At 54.4% G+C, this 12,714-nt stretch overlaps 1 protein-coding gene across 5 annotated transcripts in view; it reads left to right on the top strand.

Moving 5' to 3' along the window:
• Nucleotides 1-2,242: 2,242 nt before the first annotated feature.
• Nucleotides 2,243-12,714, top strand: part of KCNS3 (potassium voltage-gated channel modifier subfamily S member 3) — a 39,489-nt gene continuing 29,017 nt past the window's right edge. For 3 of the 5 annotated variants that reach the window (XM_053666812.1, XM_037151858.2, XM_037151857.2), the window contains exon 1: nucleotides 10,561-10,946. The gene's annotated coding sequence lies outside the window, so the exon portion shown is untranslated. Of the gene's footprint in view, nucleotides 2,513-10,042; nucleotides 10,241-10,560; nucleotides 10,947-12,714 lie in introns of those variants that run through there. The other 2 variants (XM_053666814.1, XM_037151859.2) reach the window with 2 other exon arrangements.

A 12,714-nucleotide genomic window follows, 5' to 3' on the forward strand; every position in this document is an offset into this window, starting at 1 on the left:
CAGGGTCCTGGAGCAGTTCCTGGCGGATGCAGGTGCTAGGGGACAGCCTGCCCCATGATGGATGTGTTCTGGACTCTGGTTCCTAATGTGCTGCCAGTGACGGGCCCAACACGGCAAGTATTGCCCCTTCTGTGTCACACTGAAGAGACCTTCTTAGGATCCAGAATTAGCTGCAGTGCTTTCTCTGGCCCTAACCTGCTGAGCAAGTCTCCTCTCCTCCCTGGGCTTCCATGTTCTTACAAGTCAAATGACCGAGTTGGGCAAGGTGCTCTCTAAGGGCCGTGACAGTGGGGTACTCCCTGGTTCTCTGTTGAGGGAATCTTGCTCCTATGAGGGCCGTGGTCACTGAACTACGGCTTTGGACAGAGGCCTGGGAGGGTCCAGCTGCCCCCCAGAACAGGCCTTGGTGACAGCTGTGGGCCTGGGGGACTTTCTCCAATCGGTGTAGAACTTCCCGCGGGTCACACCTGCTGGAGCAGGTGCCCGAGTGTGACAGTGGGGGCAATGCCCAGGGTGGGGAACCCCCCCTGAGTCAACCGTAGAGCGTATACTGGGGACAGGAGAAAGCAGACCCAGGAATGATTCCCAGGGGGCATTGTAAGTGCCATCTTGGTGGTGGGGGCAGGGGGGTGCTTAGAGAGCCGGAGCTGTAGTGGTTGAATGTGTAAAATTAATTAAAAAATTAATTTTCAGAAATTAATAAAAGAACATCAGAAGCTGTCCCAATCGGTGTCACTGGATGGTGCCTTCTCCAGGGGTGGGAGGAAGCTCTGGCTTGGCTGGTCTAGTATCTCAACAATAACAGGGCTTCGGGGGCGCAGAGAGGTGTGCTTGACGCCTGGTCTGGGGGCTCCCCAGCTGTGTGGCATGAGAGTTACTGAGCTCTCTGACCCGGGTTCTTTACCTGTGAAGCAGGGCCTTTCTGTGTCACGGGGTTCTTGTCTGAAAGCCCCTGGTAAGACACACACTCTCAGGAAGCATTAAGAAAGGCCCTTCTCTCCTTCCATGTGGACCCCAACTCCTGCCTGGAAGAGGGGAGAATAAAGAACCCCTAAGAATGTGTGTGCGAGAGACAGAGAGCAAGAGAGATCTATTCAGTGTGACAGAAGTGATTCTCAGTATTCCAGCAACTCACTGTTTTGTGCAATTTTTTAACATTTAAAAATGCCCAAGAGTAGCCAAATTAAATTGTCTAGGGCTGCAGAGAAGGACGTAGATCTGCTTACTTTCTGTGCTCACAGAAAACCTGCTGGAAGTAAACATACCAGGAGGTTTTGTTTAAAATTTCGGTCGCTGCCATCTTGTGACCATGTCATGGCACGAAGCAGCCACAGGAGGGAGCCTGTGCCCGTCAAATGGATTTAGGAAGTGCTGCCAGCAAACAACCTGAGCGCCGAGTGCAGGTGAGCCTTGGATAGTCCTAGCCCCTGAAGAGGCACCCGCTGAAAGGAAACGTGCGTGAAGCCCTCCCTTATAACATTAGCTGGCCCCATTTAGGGAGGGCAAAGTCCCATAATGAGGCTGGCATTGAGAAAGACATTCTCGGGGCTGAAGGTCAGGACGCCTGGCCTCCTCCCCACGGTTTCTTGGCTTGAGGGCAGCTCTTCCGCTGGCTGCTGTGGATCACTAGGTGCCAAAGTGAAAGGGCTAAGAGACAAGTGCCCGGGACAAGCTCAGAAACTGGAGGCTCCAGAATATTCAGGTAGGGGATTATGGGAAGGTGAGGCCGGGCACCTGCCCCTGAGTCCACCTGAGCAAGAGGAGTGAGCACGGGGGAGAGAACAGAGGGACGCAGACCGGCTATCCCCTTTTGGCTGGGGAGAATGTTTTCCGAGGGCCTCCTGGGTGCCACTGAGGGGCCTGAGGCATGCAGCTGCAGCCCCTCAGACAGTGGTCAGGGAGGGGACCCCAATCTTAAAGGAAGCAGGGGGTGGGTAAGGAGGAGGCAGCCTGTGCACTGGAACCTTCCACATCACTCCTCTGAGCTGTGCACACTTGTAAGCCCCACCAACAAAGGACCCATGGTGGACACCTGTCACACACAAGCCCCAATGGCCAGTCTGTGGGAACAGCCAGGATAGGACCACAGCAGCAGCCGATTCAGTAAAAATGAAGAAAAACCCTAAAACACACACACACCACAAAATGCTCTTTTTTCCCCTTCCTTTTCTCCTCCCTGCCCCAGTATACTGCAAGTCTTGATCCTAGAGAGGAACAGGTGGCCTTGGGAAAGAACAAGTCACCCCTTTCCACTCCAAGGTGTCTGCGACCCCAGGTGCCTCATCTACAAGACCAGCCAGCAACTGGGGGCAGGTGAAAGCGTGAATTAGCTACAGGACTATTGGCTGCCTGAAATTGTATCTCAAACCATCCTGGACTTGTGACGCACCAAACCACTTGACGGGGACACGGCATCTGCCCAGGGCGTGCGCCCAAGGCGTGCCTGCCTGCAGGAGCGAGCCCTCTGACAGGATGTGGCTGAGACCACTGACTGGGGAGGAATCCTTTTCAGGTTTGTTTTTGAGTTAAGGCTGATCAGCAAGCCTTTTGGCCTTGATTGTCTCCAGTCTGTGAGCCCTGCTGGTCAGAGCTCTTCCCACTGCGGCCCAGGGCTGAGGAGGTGGGGGAGGAGGGCTGAATCCGTCTTCTCTCCACGCCCCTGCTCTTCCTCGCCCCTCCCAGGCCTAAGCACTTTTAGCCAAAACACCTGTGCAGCACCTGTCTGAGCTTTGTAGGATCCAAAGACGTAGTTCTTCAGTTAGTTCCCAAAGAAAAGAAATTGAAATCACAGAAGAAAAAGCCTTCCATGGGCCTGTAGCAGGAGCCAGAAACTCCTGTCAGAACTGGACGGGAAATATTCACCTCTTAGGCTCCGGTGGGTCATGCCATCTTTGTGGCAAATACTCAACTTTCGCTTGTAGTTTGAAAGGAGACATAGGTAACACACAGATGAGAGAGTGTGGCCGGGTTCCAATCAGAGCTTTATTTATGGACAGTAACATTTGAATTTCGTCTACTTTTCATGTGCTATGAAATGTCATTCTTTTGACTCTTTTCAATCATTGTTAGCGTGTGGTTTCAGGTGACAGCCCCTGCCCTCGATGGTCCCTTTGAGGATGCTGTCGGTCAGTAAATACAGCCCTAGGTGTTCCCTGCAAGTTTCTCTTAAAAACCATGCAAGTGGGAGAGCAGAATGCGGAGGATGTGATGTTGTCGCTCCCCTCAGACTCTTGTTCCAAACCTCCCAGGCTTTCTGCACTAGGAGCCAGCTGCCCAGCTCCTCCCAGCCCTGCCCTCCTCTCCCCTCCGGCTCGGTTGTGAAATTCCTGGGGGACAGTGGCTGTCAGCCTCAGGGATGACTAACTCAGTGTCCTACAGCGTGTGTGTGTGTAGTTCATGGAGGAGGCATCGCCTGTTAGAGAGGAGAGACCATCTATCTCTTCCAGCCACCTCCTGGCTTGGAGAACACGGGAGCCCCAGACGGGAGTGGCTAGTCCAGGACCACAGGCAGCCCAGAGGCCTAGGGAACAGTTGCAGGAACGTGCATGTTTTCGAGGGCCATCTGTGTCTCTGCAGCCTGCTAGGTGTGCCTCCCTCTCGACTTCCCAGCTCCCCGGGTGCCCTTGGCTCTGTCTCGGTCTCAGGTCCTGGTGTTGGGCACCTGGATTTGATTGCTCGTCGTGCGGGGCTTCTCAAGTTCCACCACGATGAGGATGTCGCCACAGATCCACCTCTGAATCCCAGCTTTGTGACTTCGAGGGAGGGGTTCTCACATCTCTCTCCCCCATGAGGAGGGAGACTGGGCCTCCCCTGGGGGAGAGTGAAGGGTTAGATAAGTGGATGACCAAGGTTCTCTCCCGGGCATGTCTGATGGCTGCACTTTAATGAATGGAAGGTCATTACATGATGGCCAACGGTTTTCTGAGGCCCAGAGGGGCACACACACAGAGTGGTGCTGTTCCTTACAGTCACTGTCCCCAACAGGAATACAGTCACCTTCCCCTTCCCACATCCGGGGTAGATTCCACAGGCTCTGCTTATTTCCTCTTGTTAAAATGAGTCCTGTGCAGCTGATGATGCTAATCTCACACGGGACTCAGAGTTGTTCTCCTTGTCCATTTCGACTCTTGCCCTGCTCAGGGGGCTTGGAGTCAAGTGGGCATGGTCTTCTTTCCTTCCTCCTCCTCTTTCCCCTCCCGCTGCTTCTCTGGCCCTGTCTGGGTCTGCAGTCCTGGAGTGTGCTGGGCAGGGAGGTGGAGAGGGGATGTTCTGTGCTGGGAAATGCATGCCGGCCAGCTCTCTGGCGCTGGACAGATGAGACAGACAGCACTTTCTCGCTCACATACACTCACGACCTTGGGGAGGAGGACACCGTGCAACATGCAGGGCCAGAAGGCTGCACAAGGAGTGGAGTGGACCAGCAGGGGCCAGCGAGGCAGGCAGGTGAGGTGACTCTTGGCTTCCTCAGAAAGATGTGATTGGCTTGTGTGACTAGTTCTGGCGGGGAGGTGAAGCCCATTAGGTTTGGAACCAGGTGGAGTGTCACTGGTCCAGCTGAGAGGCAAACTAGCTAAGTTGGGAGACTTTCTTGGTGGGGGGGCAGTGGCAGGGGCGCATATCTGTCTCAGAGCAGGGGAACTTCTGGCTAAGCCTCTGGGGCCCTGTGAGGCTCTAAGATATCAATCAACGCAGCACTTGGAATCTCATCCAGTGTAATTATCCTCATTTTGCATGGGAGAGACTGAGACATGCTAGCGGGGGGGGGAGCGGGGAGCGGGGAGGACAGTAGGACAGTGTGACCCAGCTAGTTTGATGCTGAGGTGAACACAAAAGACTTCTCCTTCGCATTGCTCTGTGTCACAGCATCATCTTATCTGAACCCCGCTCCAACCCTTCTGGGGAGCATCTTGCCAACGAGGAGACTGAGGAGCAGAGAGAGGGGAAGTGGCCCAGGTCACACAGCCAGAGAGGGATGGAGCCAAGTTAGAACTCAGGGTGTCATGTCCAAGACTGTTCCCCTGCCAGCCTGGCTCCCTGTGGGGCTGGCCCTGCTCTCGGGACAGTGGTCACAGCCCACTGGCTCCCGCCTCCGCATCCCTAATGCAGGATGCGTTAGATGTGACCTTGGGGATACAGATGGGAATGTGTGCAGTGTTTCCGTAGCTCCGGGAACTCCATAAAGACACTGGACTGAACTCGTCAGGTTTGTTTGTTTCTTTGTTTTGTTGTTGCTCTGTGGAGAAATAAGAACTGGGGACAATCACATTAAGTATATGCCTATCCAGGGGTGGTATTGAAAATCTTTAACAACTGCTGGAAAGAGTGTCAGTTCTAGCTGGGCCCAGTATTGACCCTTCAGTGTCTGGATGGTGGGAAGTCCTGGGGGGTCCTGGAGGAGGGGCTGTGGCAATGAATGTGAAGAGGGTGGGGATATCCGTCCCAGTGTTGTTTTGCAGTGGTGGGGAATTTGGGTGTTCTGGGCACCATCCCTGGGTGGTGGATGACGTAGAATAAAGAGGAACAGCCCGGATGAGCAACAGGGATGGAGCTAAAAATAGCCCCCCTGTGTGGAGTAAGACAAAGAGATGGAGATCAATGACCAACCACCATTTGTATACAAAGAATGGCATGTATTTTACAAGGGACACATGGAAACAGATGGCTCTTGATGGGAGAATTAGAATTGGCTGCAGATGGAGGGTAGATGGCCATGCCTGGGTGTGGTGGGAGCAAGGTCATAAATAAACAGTAAACACTAGAGATGACAATTTGCAGTAACTGAAGGGTATGAGTGATTTAGCCCCCTGCAACCAAGAGAGAGCAGGAAAAAGGGAAGAAGGGTGAACCATGGCCCACAGGTCGTCGTGGCTGCATTTGAAGAAGAGGAGGGGGAGCACCCGAGGAGAGACCTGCCCCTTCCGGCCAACAGAGCCTGGGGTACCTACCACCACCCTGCTCCTTTAGAAACTTCTTCTGCTTCCTTCTCTCCCCCGTATCTTCCTGTGGTAGAATTTCCTCCTTGTTATCATGGTTAGAAGCTGTGATTTTTTTTTTTCAAAAGAAATTTTAATAGAAAATTGCTTCTGCCCCTGACTCTGAACAGGCTGCTTCTACTGACAACCCACCAGAAATAACTCCGCCACGTGCTCCCTCCTGGCAGCACAGGGGGCTTGGACGGGTCGACTTCATCCTGGGCAGCGACGTGCCTGTTTGGATGGCTGACTGTCCCGGTTTTGTCTGGACTGAGGGGGTTCCTGGGACACTGGGCTTTTGGTGTTGAAACTGAGACAATACCAGCAAAAACAGGAAGAGTGGTTAGCCTGCAACTATGATCAAGGAGGCAGAAGACAAAAGATCGTAGGATGCTAGGGTCTGGTGGTCTCTGCCACGGGGACACTCTTAATTTTTATAGGTGGAAATAAAGACTAGACCCTAAGTTCCATCACACAGATGAGGGATTATTAGAACAGACACAGAATGGCCCCTGGAAGAGAAACTGTGAGGTGACACACCTGGTCTTTGGTGCCTCTGAGTTTGCGTGTCTGTACCCTCCCTGCAGACTGGAGGCCTTAGTGGATCCACCGGTCTACACACCCGTCCATTCACCCGTTCATCCATCTGTCTGTCCGTTCACCTACCTTTTTGTTTGAAATCAGTCACTGAGCAGCAGTCATGGGCCAGTCAGTCCCTGAAGATACTGAGATGAATAACAGCACATAGTGCCCGCCTCCCAGGAGCTCGCAGTTCAGTGTGGAAGACGCAGTCCCAGCAGGTGACCACAGAGCAGGAGAATAACTAACTGGAGGTTTATACGAAGTTTAAAGGGACCCAGTAGAAGGAAGAACCAAATATGACTTAGGTCAGAAGAGTCAGAGAAATGGATGGTGATGATTGGGGGGTTACATTGGTGTTTGCAAGGTAGGGAAGGGGGCCTGACGGAAGCAGGGCCCAGGCAGGGTCCAGGCTGGGGAGCACCCAAAAGCACAGTGCAAAGCTGGACTGAGCATGTTGGGCTGGAATGCAAGAGTGGACGGTGTGTGTCCAGGGGACAAGGTTGGGGTAAGATGTGTGGATTGAGGAAGGCAGGGAGGAAGGTGTGAAGAGCCTGAAATATGGCTGAAAAGGTCAGTTTGGCCAGATCTGAACACCCAGGAGCACTTTCCTTGGAGTATTTTTATGATCCGACTTCTCAGACAGAGTCTTTCCTCTACTGAAGTGTGTTATGAGTGCAGACAAGGGGAGTGGTGTAGATGCACTTGCCCAGAGCCTTTTGACCTTGGCACATGTCCTCATGGCATGAGGGAACTCAGCTTGGGAACGGCTCAAGGGACCTCAGGGGACACCTCCAAGTACCTCTCCTCCAAGAGCATTCCTTTGTGCCTGGGGACAGGCCATAGTCTGCCACATTTCTTCCTTCAATAATTTACAGACTGCGTCCTACTGTCTGTAGAATGGTAAGGCTTTTAGAGCTGGCAAGGCCTTTGGAGACTCTAGTAAAAACCCAAACTGAGAGCTAGAGGGGAGGCATCACTGAAATGATCAGAGGCAGAGACGGACTAGGATTGAAGTCTTGGCATTTGAAGACCCCAAATGTTTAAGGGACTCGAAATAGAAACAGGATTTAGCCTTGAACTGTCTCCACGTGGCTGGATGTGATGGATCAAGTTTTCAGCTGATAGAAGGTAACATAGAAACATAGGATGTCAGTTTCTATCAGGAGCTGATGGAGCTGAGCAGCCCGACTTACTGACAGAGCCTTTAGTAATTCGCTTCACAAATGTGCCAAACCTACAGAAGTTCCTGGAAATCCAGTCTTCGAGGAGCTCTTTGTTCGGTTGAAGATAAACAGTTAAACTCCAGAGTGAGAAGTACTGTGAGAGAGGGAAGCCCAGGGACCGGAGGGACTATGGAGAGGAGATACACAGCCCAGGAGAGGAGAGGGGGCTTTCTAGGGGGCAGTGGCCATCCACCGAATGGTGTCCTGCGGCAAAGGGAGTTTGTTGAGCAAAGAAAGGCTGGGTGGTTGGCAAGGGAATTCTAAGCAGGAGGAGCATCCCTGTGAAAGCTGAGAAAGCCTGGAGGTTTGGGGAATGACATATGTTTCCTGTGCTCACATTGGCTGGAGTGACATTCAGCCTGCTGGCTGACGAGTAGTAAATAAGAGGCACCAACTGAGTACATATTAACGATGATTGCTTATAGCCCCTCACTCTTCCCTTTCCTACAAGAGTCGCCCAGCTGGTTATGTGTCAGTTGGATTGTAGTGAGAATGGAAGGTCAAGGACAGGTTTGGAGGGGGTAGGGAAGGGGGCCCATGGACATGCGGGTAAGAGAGGGAGGAAGAGCTGGAAAGTGGGAAAGTGCCCAGAGCAAGAACACGGAGGCTTGGGAGACAGCCTGCATGCATCTCACATCTGCTCAGGATGTCTCCACTAACCCTGGGGTCCTCTTGAAACCATGAAGGAGTGAGTACTGCCAGCAGCTGATGCTTAGCCGCTTCCAGGTTCATGCATGGCCAGTCTAGTGGCTCCCCTAGGGGCGCGGTTATGGACAGTGTCACAGCCTGTGGTGTGAAGGCATGTGGGAGGAGTGGAGCAGACAGATCAGAGCGTGCACTGTGGGGATGGAGCCCGAGGTCGGGGGTGAGAGCGTGGTGTGTGAGTGTGTGGGGGGGAGCGTGCATTCACCACTTTGCCTGCATGAGCATTGGTAAACTTTCGGGGGTGGGCTTTTGGGGAACAGACCTGCTTTTTATGGCCCTACAGTGCTCTCCTGTGTTGTTGCCTTTGCTTTGCATGAACACCCTGTGAGAGAGGAACTTTCCTTGCCAGTGAAGAAACCAGGACACCAGGATGGAAAGGTTAAGTGACTTTCACAGGGCTCCCCCCAGGGTCCAGCAGATGAGAAGCCCGGTGTGACTCACAAACCTGTGCCCTTTCTGCACATGCCCTCTAAGCCCAAAGAGAAGACTGGTCTTTTCTGTCCCCAGCTTTCACAGATGCCGAGTGGGGGCCTTTGCGACCTCTACTGTGTGTGTCTTCCTCCCAGTTGCCATGTGCCGCCCCATGAGCAGAACCTGACTTTCCGACTGCTCTGCAGTGCAGATGCGTTCTGCAGGGCTCAGAGATGGTGAACATGTTTCACTCTCAAGTACACAATGCTGGACTTCTGGATAACCTTAGCAGTTGTAAATGATTAAATAGCTCACTTCCGGGAGAGATCAGACAGCATTCTTCTCGGGTGCATCGTCAGTGATAAAGTGTAAACATGTTTAGAATAACCTTATGCTACCTGTGATAAATTGGGTACGAAAATTACCTTCTTCAGCTACTTGCAAACAGCAGTGTAGACAGTGCTTTGGATCCTTTTCCATAGGAGAGGGGGCCAGTTTGGGGGAGGCAAGAACCACGGGATTTGGGACAGAGGGCCTCAAACACCCGCTCTCAGCCACCCACTCCCCCACCTTGAGGCACTGATAACGCTGGAGTCGGAGGGCCCAGTCTTCAGCATTCCTTTTCTTCTCCTCCCCCATTCCTGCTTGCTACTACCCTCTCTCTGGCCAAACCTCCCTCCCTGGAAGGTGCAGGTTTTACCTCCTTTTTAAAAACCCTACCAGACACTGTAAATATCACTCTCTTTTCTCTGACTCCCACTGTGGCTTTTAATCAAACAGAAACAATGAGAAAACCCAGGTCCCACCCTTCCCTGAGGTCAAAGAAACTGACGTTCACCTTTCCCATACACCCCCCGGCCCCACCCTCTCCTGTGCGTTCCAGGCTCAGGGCCTGGAACTCAACTACATATGCTCTTGCCAGGTGCTGCTCTGAGGCTAATGGTCAGCGGGTGCTGGGCTGGGGCAGCTGGCGGCTCACAGGATGTGGGGCTGGAACCCAGGGAGCACTGGGTGCCCACGGCTTGGAGCAGCTGGCCCTGAGGAATTACTGCAAGTCTGCACAATTTAGAAATCTGCAGTTTGGCAGTTTGGAGGCGGGAGGGGAGCGCGGGGGCGGGCATCCCGTTTCTCCTGCTCGGGCACTTCACTGAGCCTTCCTGCTCCCTGCAGAGGGGCCGGCAGGCAGTGCCTTCTGGACAGCACTCAGCCCTCGCTGAGGTCCCAGTGACTTCCTCAGTCTCCGCCTCAGGCACCGATTCTCCTGGGACCGTCCCCGCTTCTACTTTTCAGAAAGCGGTACCGATTCTGTTCCGTGCATGGGTGCATGCCCCCCCCCCTTCTGACTTGGTAAGTCGAGGAACAGAGGGTGGAAACCAATCTTGTTCTGGTCTGTGCATGCGTTTGCAGGCAGCACGGGGCTGTTTTCCCCTTTGTACTTTGTTTTGAAACAAGTTGGGGCCGCAGGAGTTCTAGAAAAAAATCCGACAAATCTGCAGGGTTGCTTGGGCCCCGACTTTTGAGAAGCAGTCGCCGGAGCCTTTGGGGCCTCGGAGGAACTGGTGTGTCTCCCCAGGGGTTACGGTGAAGGGCTGGAGGTGGGAGGTGTCCAGCGCTCCCGCTCCCTCCTGGACGCCCTGTCCAGGGGTGACTGTGCACTTGGGTCTTTGCGGGGACTGGTGCCCTATACGGCTGCTTCTCTCTCTGCCCAGCATTCCTCTGCCTGTCTTGTGGCCAGACCCCCCCAGAGCCAGCAGCGGTCCGCGGCAGGGCACGGAGCCCTCCACCCTCGGCCGGGACGGGCTGGCAGAAGCCAGGTGGCGGGCGGAGCTGGGACCCAAGGGGCGTTGCCAAGAGGCCAGCCCCGCCCTGCCCCGCCCCGCCTGCGGCTCCCTGGGGCTCCATGCTCCTGAAGAGCTGGAAAGACAGACGGACAGTGGTGGCCACGCTTTCCTCGCAGCCGCTGCAGCGGCCGCTGGCCGCGCATTGAGGCCTGATCCCTGCAGCGCAGGCGGCACTGCGGAGCCAAGGGAACAGAGGCGCCGGACTCCTGCAGGTAACTACTTCTGTCCCCACCGCCCCGAGCGCTCGCTCCCGAGACTTCTCTTCGACCCTGCAACTTTCCCCACGTTTTGCTGCCCCAGCACCCCAACCACCGGTGGCCCAGGTCACAGGTGCACGTCCCCGGAGTCTAAGTCTGCAGGGGATTTTGCATCCTGCTGGGTGCTCTCCATTCTTCGTCCCCATAACACCACCCCCCTCCCCGTTACTAGAGCCTGAGAGATCCGCCTGTTGCGTGACTTGCGGGCAGCTGAGGGGTGCCTGGGTCCCTCCCTCCGAAAGCCGCAGGGAGGGTATCCAGGATTAGTTCCTGGGCGTGGGGGGTGGGGCGGGGATGGCAAAGTGTGGAGGACGGGCTGGAGGCCAGAGAATCCACGAGCTGGGGAAAGGCGGTGGCGCTTGCAAAGGGGCATCTCTGGGGCGTTTCTTTAGCCTACTCCTCTTCCTGGAGAGGAGGCGCTTTCCAGGCGAATGTGCTTCCCGGCGCCTGCTCCGCCGTATTCTCCGTCATACCTCCACCTCCCCTTTGCCCTACAGCAGTGAGAAGATGCCCCGCGACAGTTGCTGGGGAGAAGGCACCCTTGTCACCCTTTTCTTGGTGCAGCACTGCGCCCTGGGCTGCTGGGGTGCTCCTGTGGGAGCGGCTTGGGGTTCCCAGACTCCTCGTTTGCAGGAGTGGTTGTGATGGGAGTGGGTGCTCCAGGTCGCGAACTTCCTTTTCCCGCGCCACTCTGGATGGCAGGCTGCAGGGACGGGGAGAGCCGGAGCCGGCCAGCGCCTTTCGCATTGCAGGGCTCCTCATGTGCACCCCCACCCCCACCCCCCGCGGTCTCTACTTGTCTTTTTGGGGAAAGAAGCACCTTTTGCGCCCTTGGTTTTCCCCCACCTCGGCTGGAGAGACTGAGCCTGTATTCTAACTCAGGCAGTCCCTGGCAGGGGTGGAAGACCCCAAAGAATTCCACCCGCTGGGGTGATTGGGGGTGAAAAGGGGTGGGGGCTGTTTGGATGCTCTGGAGTGAATGCGGGGGTGGGGGCAGGGGCGGGGTGGGAGCTGCGGTGGTGTTCCTTGTCCTCTGAGCGAGTAGACTTTGTGCTTCCCTGACTTTTGGTTTTTGCATTTCCTCCTGCCTTTTGAAGAGTGGGGCACATGAGGATCCCCAGAGCAAAACCCTTCTCCATCCCTTTTCACTTATTTGCTTAAGTGGTTTGCATAACCATTCGCTTAGAACTGTATAAGTTACTCCTAGTTGCGCCTGCTTTTTAGACTGCTTGCAAATACCTGCCCAGGTTAACAGGAAGCAAGCTGTTTCCTAAGCACCTGCCCCCTTGCTAAAGCCAGGTGCCCCAGTGCCTCTCCTCCCCACTTGCATCAGGCTGAAAGGGTGGCACTGATTCTGTGGTGGGACAGGAGTGTTGTGTAGCTCTCATTCCTCACCTGGGTTGTGAACTTGAAGACACTGATTCATGCCTTTGCAAGCAGCCCACCCTGGGCCAGGGGCTCAGGGCTCTGCTTTGGGGATACAGAGTTGTAAGATGAGTTTTCTGCTCCCAGCCTAGTCCTGTTCTTCTTTTTTTAAAACTTCACCAAGCTCCTTCCTTCTCCTGTTCTAATATTAAATTTGTCCTTTCAGAAGTAGGATTTGTCAATATCGGGGTGGGGGAGAGAACTCTGAGTCCAGAGCATACTTTGAATATTCTAAGCAAACTTGTGGAATTTCGTTTCATTCGGTCTTTATGTCTGAGCTGTACTTATCATGAATGCA

Source organism: Artibeus jamaicensis, unplaced genomic scaffold, assembly GCF_021234435.1.
Source record: "Artibeus jamaicensis isolate MK-2021 breed Jamaican fruit bat unplaced genomic scaffold, CSHL_Jam_final contig_465, whole genome shotgun sequence".
Classification (NCBI taxonomy): domain Eukaryota; kingdom Metazoa; phylum Chordata; class Mammalia; order Chiroptera; family Phyllostomidae; genus Artibeus; species Artibeus jamaicensis.